Source organism: Thermobia domestica, chromosome 15, assembly GCF_964235325.1.
Source record: "Thermobia domestica chromosome 15, izTheDome1.hap1.1, whole genome shotgun sequence".
Taxonomy (NCBI): Eukaryota; Metazoa; Arthropoda; class Insecta; order Zygentoma; family Lepismatidae; genus Thermobia; species Thermobia domestica.
Window position 1 is genome coordinate 138404275 of NC_137468.1, and position 17942 is coordinate 138422216.

Sequence of the window (17942 nt, forward strand, 5' to 3'; positions counted from 1 at the left end):
TTCAGTAATTATATTATTAAGCGATGACGTTTTTGTAATAAAAGATAAATGATAATGAAATAAAAGATTTATTATAAATGTATTTATATATATGAAGCTTAATGAAGATATATATATACGAGGGGCGATCAAAATATAAAGGACATAAGTAATGTAACATCATTATTGTAAACGGACCAGTGGTTCTTTAATATAAAAGCTAAGCTCGCTTGTAACTTTTATATTCAGTCCCATCGTCGGGCGACATTTTTATACAACGAGATACTTTGTATCGTTTAATAATTACCTGTGCCTTGGGCAGAAAGTGCTCATACTCAAGCACTATACTTGATATAATGTTAATTTAAAAATAACAAAAGAAGAATGTTTTAATATATGTAAAGAAATATACATTATTGTATAATTCGTTGCTATGTAGTTGTTTATAGTTACCTAATCAACATGTATGTTCGCCAGACAGTTTGAGTGAAAATACGTTAAAAGAGTATCAACTAATAAACCATTTAATACCGATCATCGACTTGTAATTTCGATAGAAAAGGTGAGAATAATAGTGTATATAATTATTGAAGATATTTTTATGTGTAAACAATTACTACCACTCGAGATTTATTTATATCATTAGCCGAACCAGGTTGACGACTACCTTTGGTGAGTCGTTGTACATTACTTCGTAAAGTTTGTGCATATAATATTGAGCATGGAAATGTAAAATGTTTTCTATTTCACACACCACAATACGCTAAAGTTGTAAAATCTTATTTTAACACAATTGAAGTAAACTTAAAAGATGAGCACGGTTTAAAATTGCCATTTGAATTTGGAACTTCAAACTTGACACTTCACTTTAAACGAAAATGATTTCTGAAAGTATAGATGATAGTTTTTACATTACATTTGTATCAAACGCTAGTACTGATGTATATCCTACAAATAGTCCAACACATTTTATAAATCAACTAAAAAATAATATTCAATTATCAGAAACCGATTGGTATGTAGGATTAAGTGAATTGCATGTTCCTTTAACATGTTATAATGTTAACGATGGAGAAAATGTCATATGGTATAAAATAAAAAATGAAGAAGCACAAAAAAGTAAAATTGTCAGTGGATATTACCACTCTGCACATCATATCGTTGATGAATTAAATAAAATATCAAAAGACAAAATTTTCTGTATCAAATATTGTACAAGTAGATTGTACTAACCGTGTTGAAGGAGCATTATTATCACCAACATTAGCATTACAATTAGGATTTCGTAAACATAAAGATCTTGTTTTCTATAGATGTGGAATTAAACAACCGTATGTTGATATTGGTTACCCACATCAAATATTTATTTACACTGATATCATACAATATCAATTTTTAGGTGATACAAAAGCCCCTTTATTACGTATTGCAACAATATCAGATGTTAAATATGGTAAAGTGGAAACAATAACATTTCAAGATATTCATTATCTACCACTTGCAAAGTTTTCAATTAACAGTATTGAAATACTATTAAAAGATCATGCAGGATGAAATTTGCCATTTCGTTCTGGGACACTAAGTGTTACACTTCATTTTAAGCGCTCTCCTAATAAAAATTAATTAATTAATTTTATTCAGAATGAAATTTAGAAGACATTACGGACATGGTATCCCATACTTTTCAGGACCTGTATATCAACGGGGACATGGTATAGGTAGTTTCTTCCAAGGATTATTTCGTTTTGCATTACCATTTCTTAAACAGGGTGCAAAAACTTTAGGTCGACAGGCATTACAAACGGGAATACAAGTGGCGGGTGATGTATTAGAAGATAAACCATTTAAAGAATCTGTTCGTGCACGTGTAAAAGAAGCTGGTGAAACATTAAAGACAAAAGCTGTTAACAAAGTTGGTCAGTTATTAACTGGAAGTGGTAAGAGACGGGCACGCAAGCGTAAAGCTCCGGCAATCGTTCGTTTTGGGCCTCCAACTAAACGTAAGCGTACTAACAAAAGCAAAAGCAAAAGAAAAATAAAAAGAAAAATAAGTCGTGTTACAGATATATTTTCATAATGGCACTACTTAATTCAAGCAGTGTGGAATGCTGTACCAACGATTTCGATTTATTTAGTACTCCAATGACGCAAACTGCAATTGAATCTTGCTTTAATGCTGAATACCGTCCAATTTCAACATTAAGTTCTGATGGACCTATTGAATTTTTTATTCCCGGTGAAACAGGAGAATATATTCATACTGCATATCTTTATCTTTACGTACGTTGTAAAATTACAAAACCTGATGACACAGCATTAGCTGACACCGATGTTGTAGCACCAACAAATAATTTCCTACATTCATTATTTAGTCAAATTGACATTTCATTAAATGATAAATTAATTACTTCCTCATCAGGATTTTATCCTTATCGTGCATACCTTGAAACATTATTAAATTATTCCCGTGATGCTTCTGATACACATTTGAAATTAGGTATGTGGTATAAAGATACCGCTAAACAATTTGATACCATTGGTAATGCTAATGTAGGTTTTCAACAACGTGCTAATTATATTAAAAATAGTAAATCGTTTGAAATGTATGGGCGTCTGTATACAGATATTGCTGGATTACCAAGAGCACTTGTAAATAAGGTAGGTCTTGGTATAAAATTACATCGCAGTAAAGATGCTTTTTGTTTAATGTCACCTGTAAATACTTCTTATAAAGTAAAACTTGGAGATGTTACTCTACATATACGTCGCATTGATGTTGCACCTCATTTGGCAATGGAAATCAATACTAATATGAATCATGAAACAACAAAATATCCCCTTACAAGAGTTCAAACAAGATCGTATACTATTCCTGCAAACGTTAATTCATACAATCTTGATAATATTTTTCTGGGTAACGTACCTAAAGGTCTCGTTATCGGATTTGTTCCCAATTCGGCATTTAATGGAAAATCTGAACTAAATCCATTTCATTTTCAACACTTTAACGTTAACAAACTGCAACTACAGGTCGGATCGAAATTTTTTTCTCCCAGCCCTCTCACCCCCAATTTTAAAAATGATTTGTACCTTCTAAGTTACCATTCTCTGTTTTCCGGTACTGGTATATATTATAAAGATGATGCACATACTATTACTCCTGAAGAATATCCACACGGCTATACTCTTTATGCATTTATTCTATCACCTACAGCAACATTAGATGATTGTACGTGGGACCTTGTGCGTGATGCACCTGTAAATGTTAAAGTTTCCTTTTCTGAAAATTTAACTGAACCTATAACATGTATTGTATACGCCCAGTTTGATTCTTTAATTCAAATTGATAAAGATACAAATATATATACTGATAATACTTTTTAAAAGTATCATTTTAATAAAAGAAGTATAGGAGGTCACTTCTAAACATATGAATTACATGTGCCCTTCTGGTACAAAGTGTGTTAAACATTGTATATTGTAATATTTTTGCTTGATTATTCAAAGAGTTGCAAGGTATCATACTATGAAGTTTCTCAAAAGTATTTTTTATGCGTTAGCACCATTTATCGTTATTGGAAAAGTTATAAAAAAATCTGTCAATAATATTATGAGCATGCTATTTCGTTTTATGAGAATATTCCATATACCCCACTAGGTCTTCCAACATATACGCGTATAAAGTGAAGTGAAGTGAAGTGATGTGAATTTAAAAACAAAAGTTATGTACACGGATGATTTAATAAAAGTGTTACTTCGTGATGAACTTACCGGTGCAAATGTGCATGGCATATATCCTATTGATAGAATACCAAAAACTGTACAACCACCGGCTGGACTTATTATAAATTTAAGCAATTCATCTTCAGGTGGCACACATTGGGTGTGTGTATTCATTGATGAAAATCAAAGAGGGTACTATTTCGATAGCCTAGCTTTACCATTTCCAAAAGAAATAAAAACTTTTTTAAATAAAAATTGTAAAATATATGTTACAAATAGTTCCGCATATCAAGATGATAATTCAATCTTGTGTGGACAATTTGTGTTGTACTTTCTGCATCATATTGTACGAAAGAAAAGCTTTCAAGAATGTTTAAATTTATTCAGAAAAAATAATCTTAAACAAAATGATAAAATTGTATTCAATCATGTAACCAATATAATGAAAAAAGAAAAAAACAAGTAGAATAGTTTAATAAAATTTTTATTTACAATTTAAAATCTTGTATTTTTATTTACAAGAACATATCATTTCCTTTTTACAACTTTTCAAATGCATTAGTTAATGTTATAGTACGTTGAAACTTCCACCAATAACATAATTGTTGTGTATTTCGAAATGCACATCCTGATTTTTTGTCAAGTTTAATATTTTGTTCATGAAAAGTACAATAATCATTAAATACGTTTGCAGGCAATGTGTTTAATGGTGGACACTGTTTACTTTCCAAATCAATAACATTAGCTTGTGCAAAAATATTTTTAATCCAAAGTGTTTTTTCTGCACCTTTACAATAAAAGGATGCATCTTGTTTACAAAGTTGATATATAAGGTTACGTATGTGTGATACAGTATAACCGCATTTATCATTCCAGGTTAGTCCATGTAAGTTTAATGTTAACCATTCAATTTGTTTTTGACAACCTAACGGAAGTACATTGTATTCTACTGGCGATTTTATTAAACAATGTAAATTTACTGTATCATCACACGCAGTTAAACAAAATTCACGTATAATAAATTCATGATTTGAAATCTTAAAACCTTGTATGTCAATAATGTATTCATTAACACATGGTGAAATTTTATGTTTACTTTCTAAAAAAAACGGTATAATTTGTCCAACAAATTCAGTGTTCTTTAAACAATCACGCGCTTTGCGTATAAAGTTTATACTTGAAATTTCACTATGGTGTTCTTCAAACACTTCAAATAAATCAATAAGAGTTATTTCGTTGGATAAATATTCTACAGCAAAAGTTCCTACATCATGAAGAAATAAACATTCATGTTCAAGATGCAGCAAGCATTGTTCACAAAAAATATTGTTTAAACGTAAGTATAAACTTATAGTTTTTAAAACACAAACTTCACTAATATGTTCTTCACTACATAATACACATACACTAATATCGGAAAACATTTTGCACAGTATGTTTTCTTAACACACTTCACTATACGCATTCGATCTGTCTTTTTCAAGTAAAAAAATACGTAAAAGATCTTCTCTTGCATTCACATCAATTGTTAGTTTCCCATATGTAATATTAAAATAGTCTCTTGTTAATGGTCCAATAGTGTGTGTTTCTCCATAAATGTCAAACAATTCGTCCTGTACACGTGGAGTCGTCAGCACATACCAAACACGTAATCGTAAAATATCGTCATCACAATAAAAACATTCATGAGTCCAATGAAATGCATCATTCCAATAACATGCATAGCATATCAAATAATCATTTGGATTCCATTTCACAATACTGTCTCTAATACAGTTCACATCCACGTAGTTAACACAACATTCACCCTTCCACCCTAATTCTGGTGAAGCAGGTGAAGGTGGCGGCGTACCCACATTTGATACCAGGTCTTCGTCTGATTCCGCCTCAGAATCCACGTTATCCTCCGAAAACTCGTACACTTCGTCATCGGGTAAATCATTTGTCTCTTCACTATCAGATGATAAACATGGGTAAACTTCTACATTATCATTTTCATATCTTTCTAATTGTGTTTTGTTAAATGATGAATCGGGAGAATTTGCATAGTCCTCTATTTTTACTTTCTTTTTACAAAAAGTATCATTCTCATCGTCTAACTTACGCTTTTCAACATTGTCGTCGACAAACTGATGGTTCTCCATCGCTAACAAAACTATACATATAATTTTAGAAATCAAATTTTTAAATAAAAAATCAAATGACGTCATGCGCTCGCGTTCGCACACACGGGTGTTTTCCGGTCGCGCACGCCTCCGCGCACCTTCCCGCGCCCGCCCCACGCCGCGTTTCCGCCACCGCGCACCATTTATTCTAACATTTTTTTCTTAAAATTATTATTATTTTTCATAAACATCCCAGCTGGAAAACCATCGTATACATATTATCTTCCCACGGTATCAACATCTGGTACTATTCTTTCTTTCTTTCTTATTGTTTACAATTCGTCTTTCGCAACAAACCTTTTCCCACACCACCCTACAAAATCTTTTTAAAAACATACAGCTGCATAGTCTTGTATATACAATTTCTCTTTTTTTTACTATTTAACGCACGTAAAATTAACAACAAACCTTTTTTTTTCCCACACAACCCTCCAAAATCTTTTAAACACAAACAAGTGTATAGCATTGTATGGTTCATTTCTCTTTTATCCTTCTCACCAATTATTCTTTTTTAAAAAACATACAGCTGCATAGCCTTGTATGCTTGATTTCTTTTTATCCTCTATTAACCTTTTGTTTTCTTTTGTATTCTTTAAACATATAGCTGTATAACTTTGTATCCTTCATTTCTCTTTTATCCTCTATTATCCTTTTGTTTCCATGCCGTCAAAGAATTCTATACACCTTCTCATCACCCCCCACCTCCAAACCATATGTTTTTCTATCGTCTCATATTGTATCCCCCCCTTCCCCTACCATCACCATTCTCTTTTGTTCTCTTTTGTTTTCGTCCTCAAAACATCCGGTCAATACATACAGTACACCTGTGTGTTTTTTTAAAGTTGTTTACGAGTTCGGGACAATATAGGTGCATAGGTCTACTCAGTAGTGAGCACAAATAATTTCTTTTCTTAAAAACTTTCAGAGTGAATGAGCCAATTTGAATACAGTTAGCTGTGAATGGAAGAAAACTATGTTCTCTTTAGATTATAGACATTTGTGCTCATAGCTGCCTTCGCGTAAAAGTGTTTGAAAGAAGAAATTATGTAGAGAGGAAGAAATCATAGTCACATAAAACATTAGAGGATTTTTTTTAGATTCCTTTGTGTTCTCCTGCATATCTCTACAAAAATAGAATTTACATTCTCGAATAACCTCAAAAATGATCCCAAGATATGTATTTCTCACTAGCAAGCAATTCTACCTTAACTCATCACTTCGTTTTACAGTACTTTGTGTTGGATCCTATAATGGCAATAATGTATTATTGTGCATCAGGTGTTCGTGGTTTTTAAAAATACGGAAAGAAAGGGGGAGGTACTTTACATCTGTATTTCATATATTTATAACAGAGATAGAGTGGGTCAAGTGGGTCAAGTTTTCTGAGTGGGTCAGTGGGTCGTGGGTCAACAGCATATGACCCACTGTGATCAGTGGCGTAGCACACTTTTGCAGACCCCCCCGCAAAGTATAGAGAAGGGGCCCTAGTTGTAAAGCCGACAGAAGTAAGGTTGAAGCTCTACTTCTTTAAATCTTTATTCATCACAAGACTTCGGCCCCCCCCCGCACTGCGGGGGCAGCTGCTACGCTACTGACTGTGACCCACCACCCACCGTGACTCACTGCGACCCACCACCCACCGTGACCCACCGTGACCCACCACCCACCATGACCCACCACCCACCATGACCCACTGCGACCCACCACCCACCGTGACCCACTGTGACCCACCAGCCACCATGACCCACTGCGACCCACCGACTTACTCTGCCCTACCAACCCACTCTGCTTACTGCATCGTAAATAGTATCATCTGAGCTCTGGTGAATTTTTCTACGTTTTTCCAAGGCCTCCATTTCCCTTCCTTTTTCATTTGTTTTTCTTTATTTGCCTGACAAGGGACGTATGCGAACCGTGACAGCTAGATATTTATGAAAATTGGTACCCTGATTAATCTTGGATCGCTAATCATCGTTGTGATAGTCACTCGGTGCGGAAATGCCTTGTTTATCAATACTTATACCAAGCAGTGACCGGGTGAGGCTGTGTCGAGTTATACCCCACAAACGCCAGAACACAAGAAATGAAAAATATATGCAGGTAAGCTGATACCTACGAAAGCGGGACGCGTGACCAAGAACACGGCTGTAGTGTCACACAGTGTTACCATCCCAATACAAATTTATAGTTCTTCAGATAGAACTTATACCATTTTACGTCATTAAAACAATTTTCTTAAAACGTAAATAAGCAAAAGGTGGGTTATCATTGTTGCCAAATAAGGGAAATATGAGGCTTTAAAGCTGAGAAATTATGGAGTCAGTACAGAGAAATGAACAATGTACAACAAGAAGACTGTAGAAGGACCAAATGTACAGCAGAGAGTAAACTACAGCATGCACAGCATCCAGTGACTATCGGGTTTGATACAGGGTTCACCCAAAAAGGGTACATGGTAGAGGGTACATTAAACTTACATAGCTGAAATTCAGTATATTAACTCTTTATTGAAAATAAATAGAACGTGTCCTAGCATTTTTTTAACTCTCCTTTGTGGGGAGGGACATTTTCTATACGTGTAAAAGATGGTGGGTTGGTTTGTAAAAATAATCGAAAATGGTCGATATTAGTTCAGAAACAAATTCAGAAACAAAAGGTAACCAAGAAAGTTCTGTTGCTTTTTCATCCACCACATTCGAACATCAATATGTCACCTAAGACGTACCTGGAAAATCAAAAATAGTCCTCATCAGCGTCAACGACCTTCTGCCAACGTTCTGGAAGGCCATGGATACCATCGCGCGCGGTAGAACTTGGAGAGCCGTGAAGCGAAGAATGTATCGAGTGCATTATCCACCTCTACTAGGGATTGGAACTGCCATTCTCTAAGGTGATTGTCCAAGGAATGGAACAGGTGATAATCAGACGGTGCAATGTCCGAGGAGTATGGTGGATGCAACAGTGTTTCCATCCAAGACGTAGAATAGTATCCCGGGTCCCATATTTATTATATGGAGCGATTAGATCATAGGGAAATCAATCCATAAAGTTGTGAGAAAAGTAGACATAAAATCAGTGGCGTAGGGAAGGGGGGGGCAGAGGGGCCGGGCCTTTCCCCCCCGAAGAGGTCCGACCATGGATTTTGGTACTTTGATGTTTGTAAATTTTTTATATATTTTTATGTTTATATATTTTTTTGTTTGTAATTTTTCTATATGTACCTATAACAGCACTTGCCCCCCAAAACACACATCCTGGCTACGCTACTGCATAAAATTTGTACTGCAAGCTTAATTACACGGAAATTTGAAGTTTGGATTGAACGCATAATTATATGGAAATTTTTACACTGTTTTTCCTTCGTGTTGGTCTACTTGCCTTGATTTGGGATTTTCAAATTTCATTCTTTCTTCCACTGAAAAATGTCGATAATTCAACAAAGAAATAATTATACTATGATAATTTAATTGAAATTTATCGTAATTTGGACTATGGCAAACACTTTACCATTTTATATCATAAAGCGCAGGTCGACCGTTATTGTAACAGAGCTGTGCTTGAGCGTTTGATTGTTGAAATGAAAACTCCAATTAGTTAGAATTTCACAGCCTGGTTTGATTACAAGTGTAAACTCTTTAGACAAGATGTCGTAGATCATGTGTCAGAGTTGATGACGATGGGTTTTGGTGGATCATGGTGGGTGGTGGGTCGGAATGGGTCATGGTAGATGGTGGGTGAGAGTGTGTCACGGTAGTTGGGTCAGAGTGGGTCACGGTGGGACACAGTGGATGGTGGGTCGTTTGACAAGTTTCCATAAAATAAATGTGATCAATGTGTATTAGACCAGAACTTCTAGTATTACTTAACAGTAAAATAATAAACGAGCGTACACTGAGAAAAAAAAATGTAGGTGGCATACTTAAAAACGTAGGTTACATTCGTAATTCCTGTAGTTTCTGGACTTAACGTACAACCGTATATAACATCCTGCAGCAAACGTATAGCTGAAAAAGTATGTATTATACGTACTGTCTGCACAAGTGCAATGACGTCATTCGTGTGACGTTATCTGCAGTAACAAGTATATACGGAGGTAATATCTAGCTTTGTGACGTCAGGGTCGTATGTAGCATGTGGGTTAATAATGACGACATACACTGACTATCAGGACGGAGCATGATTTCAAGAAGTATGCAATATACGTTCTGTACGTATGTTTCTTGCGTTCAACCCCGAGACAGCATCTATATTGTACTTGTGCCCCATACGTACGACTAGATACAGTATACGTATTGTACGTATGTATTATACAGATTTTCCTTATGTCGCACACAGCTTGTCCAGATACAGCATACAGAATATCCGTATGCACCATACAGAGTGCATATATGTAGCTTACAGACTGTCTGCATGCAGCATATAGATTATACGTATGTCGCGTACAGGCTGGCCATATGTAATGTATAGATTGGATGTATATAGCTAATAGGTTGTCCATATGAAATATACAGATTTTACCTGTATCGAATACGTATTGCCTTCTTGTAATGTATGGATCGGACATATGCAGGATCTAGAGTGTACGTATAGTGCACCATTATTAAAGTGCTGCAACATACTGCAAAGTGCATGATACATTCTTACTGTAATGTTGTCAAATATTGTTTTACTCTGTATGAAAACAAAAATAGCTTAAAATATGGTTGATCTCCTTTGTGCCAATAATAATAAAATTAACAATACTACACTTTTCAAATCTTAGTTTGGAGCAGTGAAACTGTCCAAAGAAATGTATTTACCTGCAGGGTGTCCTATAAGTTTGGGCTTCCTGCTAATTCGTTGGAAAGCTACTGCAAAGTCAAGTGTTGAAAAGTGACACAAGCGTTAATTTTAAAATTATGGGCACAAAGCAGGGGCGGATCCAGGACGGACTTCTGGGGGGGGGAGCGGTCGGCGGTAATACTGCTACTTTTAAGAGCTCCAAACTTGTTATGGATGGGTTTATTTATATATAAAATAAGAAAGTTTCCTCTTGTGGGGGGGGGGGGCGATCGCCCCCCTCTGGATCCGCCCCTGGCACAAAGGAGGTTAACCATATATTAAACTATTTTCGTTTCCATACAGAGTAAATCAATATGTGATATATTACTGTAAGAATTTATCATATGGTTTGCAGTTAGTTAGTTGCAGCACCTCAATAATAATGCAAAATGCACAGCCTTATACAATCCTATATTCAAACTCAAACAAGATTTACGTACAATCATTTATTAAGCTGTTATCATCCATTGCTTGTACGATATAAAGATTATTTTACCTCATTCTTTTCCTTAATAGTATCTTCTACTAAAGTGCAGTTGTTACCACAAGAGGCCTGAATAGAATTTTCCAGAAATAACTTCTCTGTACATTTTAATTAACAGGTTTTTTTTTTTTTTTTTTTTTTTTTTAATGTCGCAATAATTAAAAGTGTGGTGTCAGCCGGAAACGCATTCGCTTACAATATTATTCCTACTCAGTACTCGCCATTAAAAATGAAACACCAAGAAGGAGACTGGGTAGATGCGCCAAAGTTCCCAGGCCGATACCTAATAGTAAGTGCAGAATACTCTTAAACGTTCGCTGTATTCGCTGTGTGACAACGTGGTGACAGCGGAGGCGTTGTGCAGCCATCGACTAAACATATTTATTCTTCCCTGCTATAGACATTCTGCAAATTTGGACTTTCCTGGATGCATCCTTCTTAGTGCAACATTTTAAGGAAAGAGCAATTTAACAGTCTCATACATTGCTTAAAGAAAGAGCAATGATTCTCAGAATTACTCGGAAGATATATATACACAATAATTTAAAACGGTTATTTCAAACTTTGCAATTCAAAGCACGAAAAGAACTATAGATAAAGGAACACTGATTTTAGCCAAATAGTAATTAGTAAACTCAATCACACTCAGTACCATTAGTTGCTTGGTGTTATCCGTAAATCAGAGATCACGGTATCTCATTTCGTATAGATTTTTGCATTTGTTTAACGCTAAAAATGTATTTTATCGCTAATTGAACCCAGTACCATATATATACCGACAGGACGTACCTTAGTCACAAGGTGACATGAGTGAAACACTAAACTATTCGATTGACACCTGCGGCCTTGTCAACACTAGAGAAAGTTACAAAGTGATTAAGTAAATACGGAACATAGTTCATACAAAGTATAGCGATGTATGAAGTCTCCGTTTCATACGACTTGGATAAAGGATACATCTGAAATAGCAACAAAGAAATATATAATGATTTCTCTGGATAATTTGGATTAGTCCAGAATTCGAACACACACACGCTGGTAAGTCCAACATTTTTTTTTTTTTTTTAACTTCTTTCTTCGGATTCCCAATAAAGTTGACTACTGAAAAGCTGAGTTATAGATTCTGTATTAAAACAACACCTTCGCTAGACATGTTCAGTATACACATTGTCTTACATACAGAACAATACATTAGTTATTAATGCATGTCTGAAATAATAGTGCTTCGTATAGAATTTTACTTCATCCAATCGCAATAGCACAAAGATAAAAAATATTGCTAGGGATAATGTTCTTATTACAGGTCAATTCCGCGGTAAGTGACCCTCCGAAGGGAAAATTTGAAGTTTCACCTTGGCCTAGATAAGTATTGAAATTCATTTTTAAGAATGCTGAATTTTTCATACATGAACAAAATGATACCAACGTTGATTTGTAGATGGCTCTGCAGGAGGTAAAATATGACCACTTTCATGTCGCAGAATATCGTACGTAAATTTGGATTTTAACATAAAATTTTTTAATGCTAATTCCTGTACGTAAGCGAAGATCGCGTATGGAATTTATTAAGATAATGTTTGTGTTTACATCAATGACATTGTTTTGCACATAATTTAATAATAGCAAGAAAATTATAATAATTGATTTATTCAAGTAGGCTGTCGTGTAAGTCACAAGAAAACATGAATAAGTTTATGTATTTATATATATAATTAAACAATAAAGCTGTAATTCTAAATTTTCTTCATATGGACAGACGGTAATCAAAAGCCGTGCAGAAAGTTCCGAAATAATATGTGTAATTCTTTTAAATACATAATATAATATGTCGTGTAAGTCACATTTCTTTCCCTGTCGTGTAAGTCACATTATGCGTGTCGTGTAAGTCACATTTTGTTGCATTGTTACCACATTGCCAATAGTAGGTAACTGCAGTAAAACGTATAAATAGTGAATTGATAACTCAATTGATGTATTAAGTGCCATGTTAAGTGTAAGAGAATGAAAGATAAGGAGGATAAAAGCAATATTATGAAGTATGGGTGTAAAGCGTACTTGACTGGAATATAAATGTAACAAATGAATGAAAAATTAAACAATATGAATCAATGTGATCTAGAAAGAAGTTTTAAAAAACGTGACAGGAAGTATCTATTGTCTCTCGAACAATGCCGGCATATGTGGTTCAGAAGTTTCTAGCTTCAGCTACTTTCAGTACTATTATTGGTTTTCTCGTACTCTTTCGTTGTTTTGGAAACATGCTTGTAAATTGGTATTTATTGCCTTTAGCCATCTAAAGCTCAGTCTGGTATAGGACGGAGGAAGGCATGTGGGAAAGGATTCGTTCAGATCTATTGAAAGAATATCATCTCGATATTTGCTTGGTGGGAATGAGGAACACCTCAGAAAGGATTGCCAGCTATATGTTTTAAACCTGCAACCTACCAAGCCTAATCTAGCACGCTACTACCTGTACTTTGACACGCTTCCTTGGTAGAAAACATGCTTATTCCAACAAAAAATATGTCACAACAAAGTTTACTTTAAGATTATGAGATTAGGACATGTCAAATATGTAACACTCGTCTTTTCTATTGCATTTTCAGATATGCCTAGTCCAGAAGCTGAATGAAAACGGAAATAGATAGAGAAGTTGAAAAGAATGATATTGCATCTAACGGATTTTAGTGGAAATTACTGTTTTATGTACCAAGAAAAGATACAAACCACTCACTGGATATCACACAGTTGTACAATGTAAATTCCGATAATATATTTTCCTGAAGAAAATGAAATCATAGAACATGATTCGTGCGTAATTATATCTGATTGTATGCATCAAGATATGTTTGCAGTTGCTTGTTTCAATTCTACACTTATGGGAGATTTTGAAAGTCGTCATCTGGGTTTTCCGATCAACAATGTGAATTATCAGTCGGACGATGGTGCACAACATTATTCACTTTGCAGAAAGTTGAAATGTCTTGGCATTTTTCAGCTACGAAGTATGGGAAAGGCTCTCAAAGACAAATTCATCCTCAATTTGCTTTAGAATTTATTAAGAGAACACGCAAGTTATGTCCGAAAATGGAAACATCATAAGAAAGAAATATGTAATATTCCAAAAAACACGAAACTAGCACTATCATTGTGTTTCAGCGTATACTATTGAATGTTCTCTCATCTAAGGTATTTCTTCACAACGAAGGAAGTTTGACTTCATTCCAGAACAGTTCATTGCGAAGGAAATAAACGCAGAGAAGTGATGAAAATACTCTACTGGAGACAGGGTATTAGTACTCTTCGCCGGAAAAAGAAGTATTAAATATTTGTTAGATGTGGAGAAAAGAATCAGAAGAATGGTATGTAACATTTCTTCGCCATGAAAGTAAAGAATTTTATTGGCCGCAACAGAAAGATTAGGCCTATGTTGCATTAACAGACGTCGATCAGAGACATAAATTAGAATTTGACAAATTTTGCTCGAATAAAAGAACTGTTAACTTCTTGTTTTGTCTGTTAACTTCCTTTTATCTCTCTAAATCATTAGTGCCACTCTATCCGCCAATAGATTTTGAAAGTGTATTTAAACGAAGACATGATGTTAGACTTGTCGTGTAAGTCACAAATTTATGTCGTGTACGTCACGTTATATTTGTGGCATATATTTTAATATAAATACAGAAAATATAATAATTTTCTTTTGGTCTTGTAGCTTGGTATCTACTTAATATATGTAAAAAGTTTTAGCTTCCTTGTAACAATAGAAGAACAGAATTTTCAGATAGTTAACCGTTATTCAAAACACGATGTCTCCTACTGTCGTGTAAGTCACGTATATATTTAGAGACTTGTTTCAGCCATTTTGTTTACATATTTAAATGCTGCAAATAAAAATGAATGAAGGACTTATTGCCCCTTATTTATAACCTAAAACTTGCCCATGAAAATATCTTATAACTTTTCAAATACATAATATTTACTGCCGTCTGGCGTCTGTTGTCGTGTAAGTCACAAATGGAATTAGCCTACAGAGAAAAAGAATTAAAATGACTTAACATTAACAATCATTTTCTTTAAACAGAGATAATATTTTATTATAATTTATGGAAGAAAGAAATAATTTGTAGTACAGTATCTTTATTAGGGTTATATATTCGTACAAAATAATGTAAGTACAACTGAGTCTGTCTTCAGAAAGGGCGTACTTTTAGCCACAACCTACACTGCTTCTTTTGACTGTCTTTCAAGCAGAATCCTGGTTTGATGCACGAAATACCTGCAACAAAAATCAGAAAATATTTAAAATGTTATATTCAGTGTGCTTAATTTGGTTGTACTTAACAATACAAAGTATCTTAACATTTTTGAGATTAAATGGACAAAATCTGTTAGGTCAGGTATGGACTTTTGGGTTGCACGTAGAAAAACTATGAAGTGTTTATTGATGCTGAACAACAACTCAAAATGTATTACCATTCAAAAGTAAGTGGGTACCTCAATGGTGTTCGGGCTACCATGGGGTACCTAATGTCTGTATTTTTTAGATATATGAAAATATATGTCTCTAAAATGTAAGGAACTGACATCTGTTTACCGAAAACCTCAACTCGGTAAGCCTTATGGATATCGAGATATGGGAAAATAAAGAGCGACACTACAGAACTGTGGAGTTTGCGTACTAGATGGTGCAGTTTCGGAAACGTAATTACGAGGGCTTACAACAACCTCAAAAGTAGTTTCAATTAAATACACTACACACACGCCCTGATGGGGGTTTTCGGGTACCATGATATTCCCAGAACTCTCATTTCTAAATATTCTAAAATATGTCTTAATAACGTTTTAAAGAACGTTAGAGGTGTGTGTTTACCGAAACCGCAAGTCGGTACGCCTAACAGTTACCGAAATATGGTGAAATAAAAAGCGACACCATAGGTACGTGGAGCTTGCATATTAGACAGTACAATTTAGAAAATTAATTAAAATATGACTATCAAGATATTGTCAAATAAAGGGAGGATCCATATAGTTATGGGGTTTTCGTGTTAGGTGGTAAAATTTCCGAAACCGATCATGTAAAGTTAATAAGCATCAGTAGCAATTTCATCTTAAAATAATTAGGTATTTCCATGGAGTTTAAGAACATCATGGGGTCTACCAAGATTAAATTTTAAAAGTTTTGTAAAATATATTTTGACATTTGTAAAGAGTATTAGAAATATGTATTTACCTAAAAGTTCCAGCTAGTACATCTAGCAGCTAGAGAGACACCATACAATAAAAGCGTATTAGATCTTGAAATTTCAGAAAACAATTATTGATCCTAACAAAAGTTAAATAAGATGGTACTTATATGGGTTAAGTGAGAACCTCAGACTCGTCAGTACAATTTCGATCGAAAGATTAATTCAGCTCTAAATTTTCTTTGGACAATTCCAAGCGTTCATCGGGCTCTGAAATAAAGTGAACATTTTTTGTCAATATCTAATATAGCAAGCGAGATATAAGGAATTATGTATTTTATGACGTCGTAAAAATAGAGACCCAGATGGATTTGTACTTTTGAGTATTTGCTGTAAGAAGAAGAAATTTCAGAAAACAACCGTATATACCTTAATAGACAATTAAATGGGCGGGGGCACAGTGGCTTAGTGGTAGAGTGCTTACCTCTGGTGTATTGGGTTCTTGGTTCGATCCACGGCCAAGTCAGTTTGTAGTGGACATCGTATTCGTGGGTTTTCTCGGGGTACTCTCCTCCCACCTTTGCATTCCATCAATTCTGTCAACAACATTCACTTGCTTTAATCATAATCTCCCTGAGACTAAAATGCATAATCGTGGGTCGCTACACTGAAATATTTCCTTTTATTTAATTTTAAAATTAAATAGGGAGTTAAGTATGATCGTATTTCTATGGGTTAAGTGAATACTCCAATAGTTTCTGCAAAAAAAAAAAAAAAAAAAGATTAGTTAAATACCCTACCACTAAGCTACTGTGTCCCCGCCCACTGAATTGTCTATTAAGGTATATACAGTAGTTTTCTGAATTTTTTTCTTTTAGGAAAGACCCAAAAGTACAAATCCATAAAGATCTCTATTTTCACGTCATAAAATATATAATTCCTTATATCTTATTTACTATCTTAGATATTGACAGCGAATTTTCATTCTTTTGCACAGCTCGATGAACCCTTGGAATTGCCTGAAGAAAACCTAGGACTGAACTAATCTTTCGATCGAAATTGTACTGAGGTACTGATTTAACCCATAGAAGTACCATCTTATTTAATTTTGTTGCGACCAATAATTGTTTCCGAAATTTCAAGCTTTTATTTCACAGTGTTTCTCCAGATGTTAGATGTACTAGCTGGAAGTTTTGGGTAAATACATATTTCAAATACTGTTTACAAATGTCAGATTATATTTTCAAAAGCTTTTAAAATTTAATTTTGGTAGACTCCATGATGTTCTAACACCCCATGAAGATATCTAATTACTTTAAGATGAAATTGCTACTGGTGTTTATTAACTTTCCATGACCGATTTCGGAAATTTTAGCATCTAACACGAAAACCCCTTAACTGTGTTGGTCCTCCCTTTATTTGACAACATCTTGATAGCCGTTAGTCATATTTTAATTCGATTTCCGAATTGTAGCGTCAAGTATGCAAGCCCCACATACCTATAGTTTATTTTCCCATACCTCGGTATCCATAAGGCTTACCGAGTTGCAGTTTTCAGTAAAAAAAAAAAAAATCAGTTCTTTA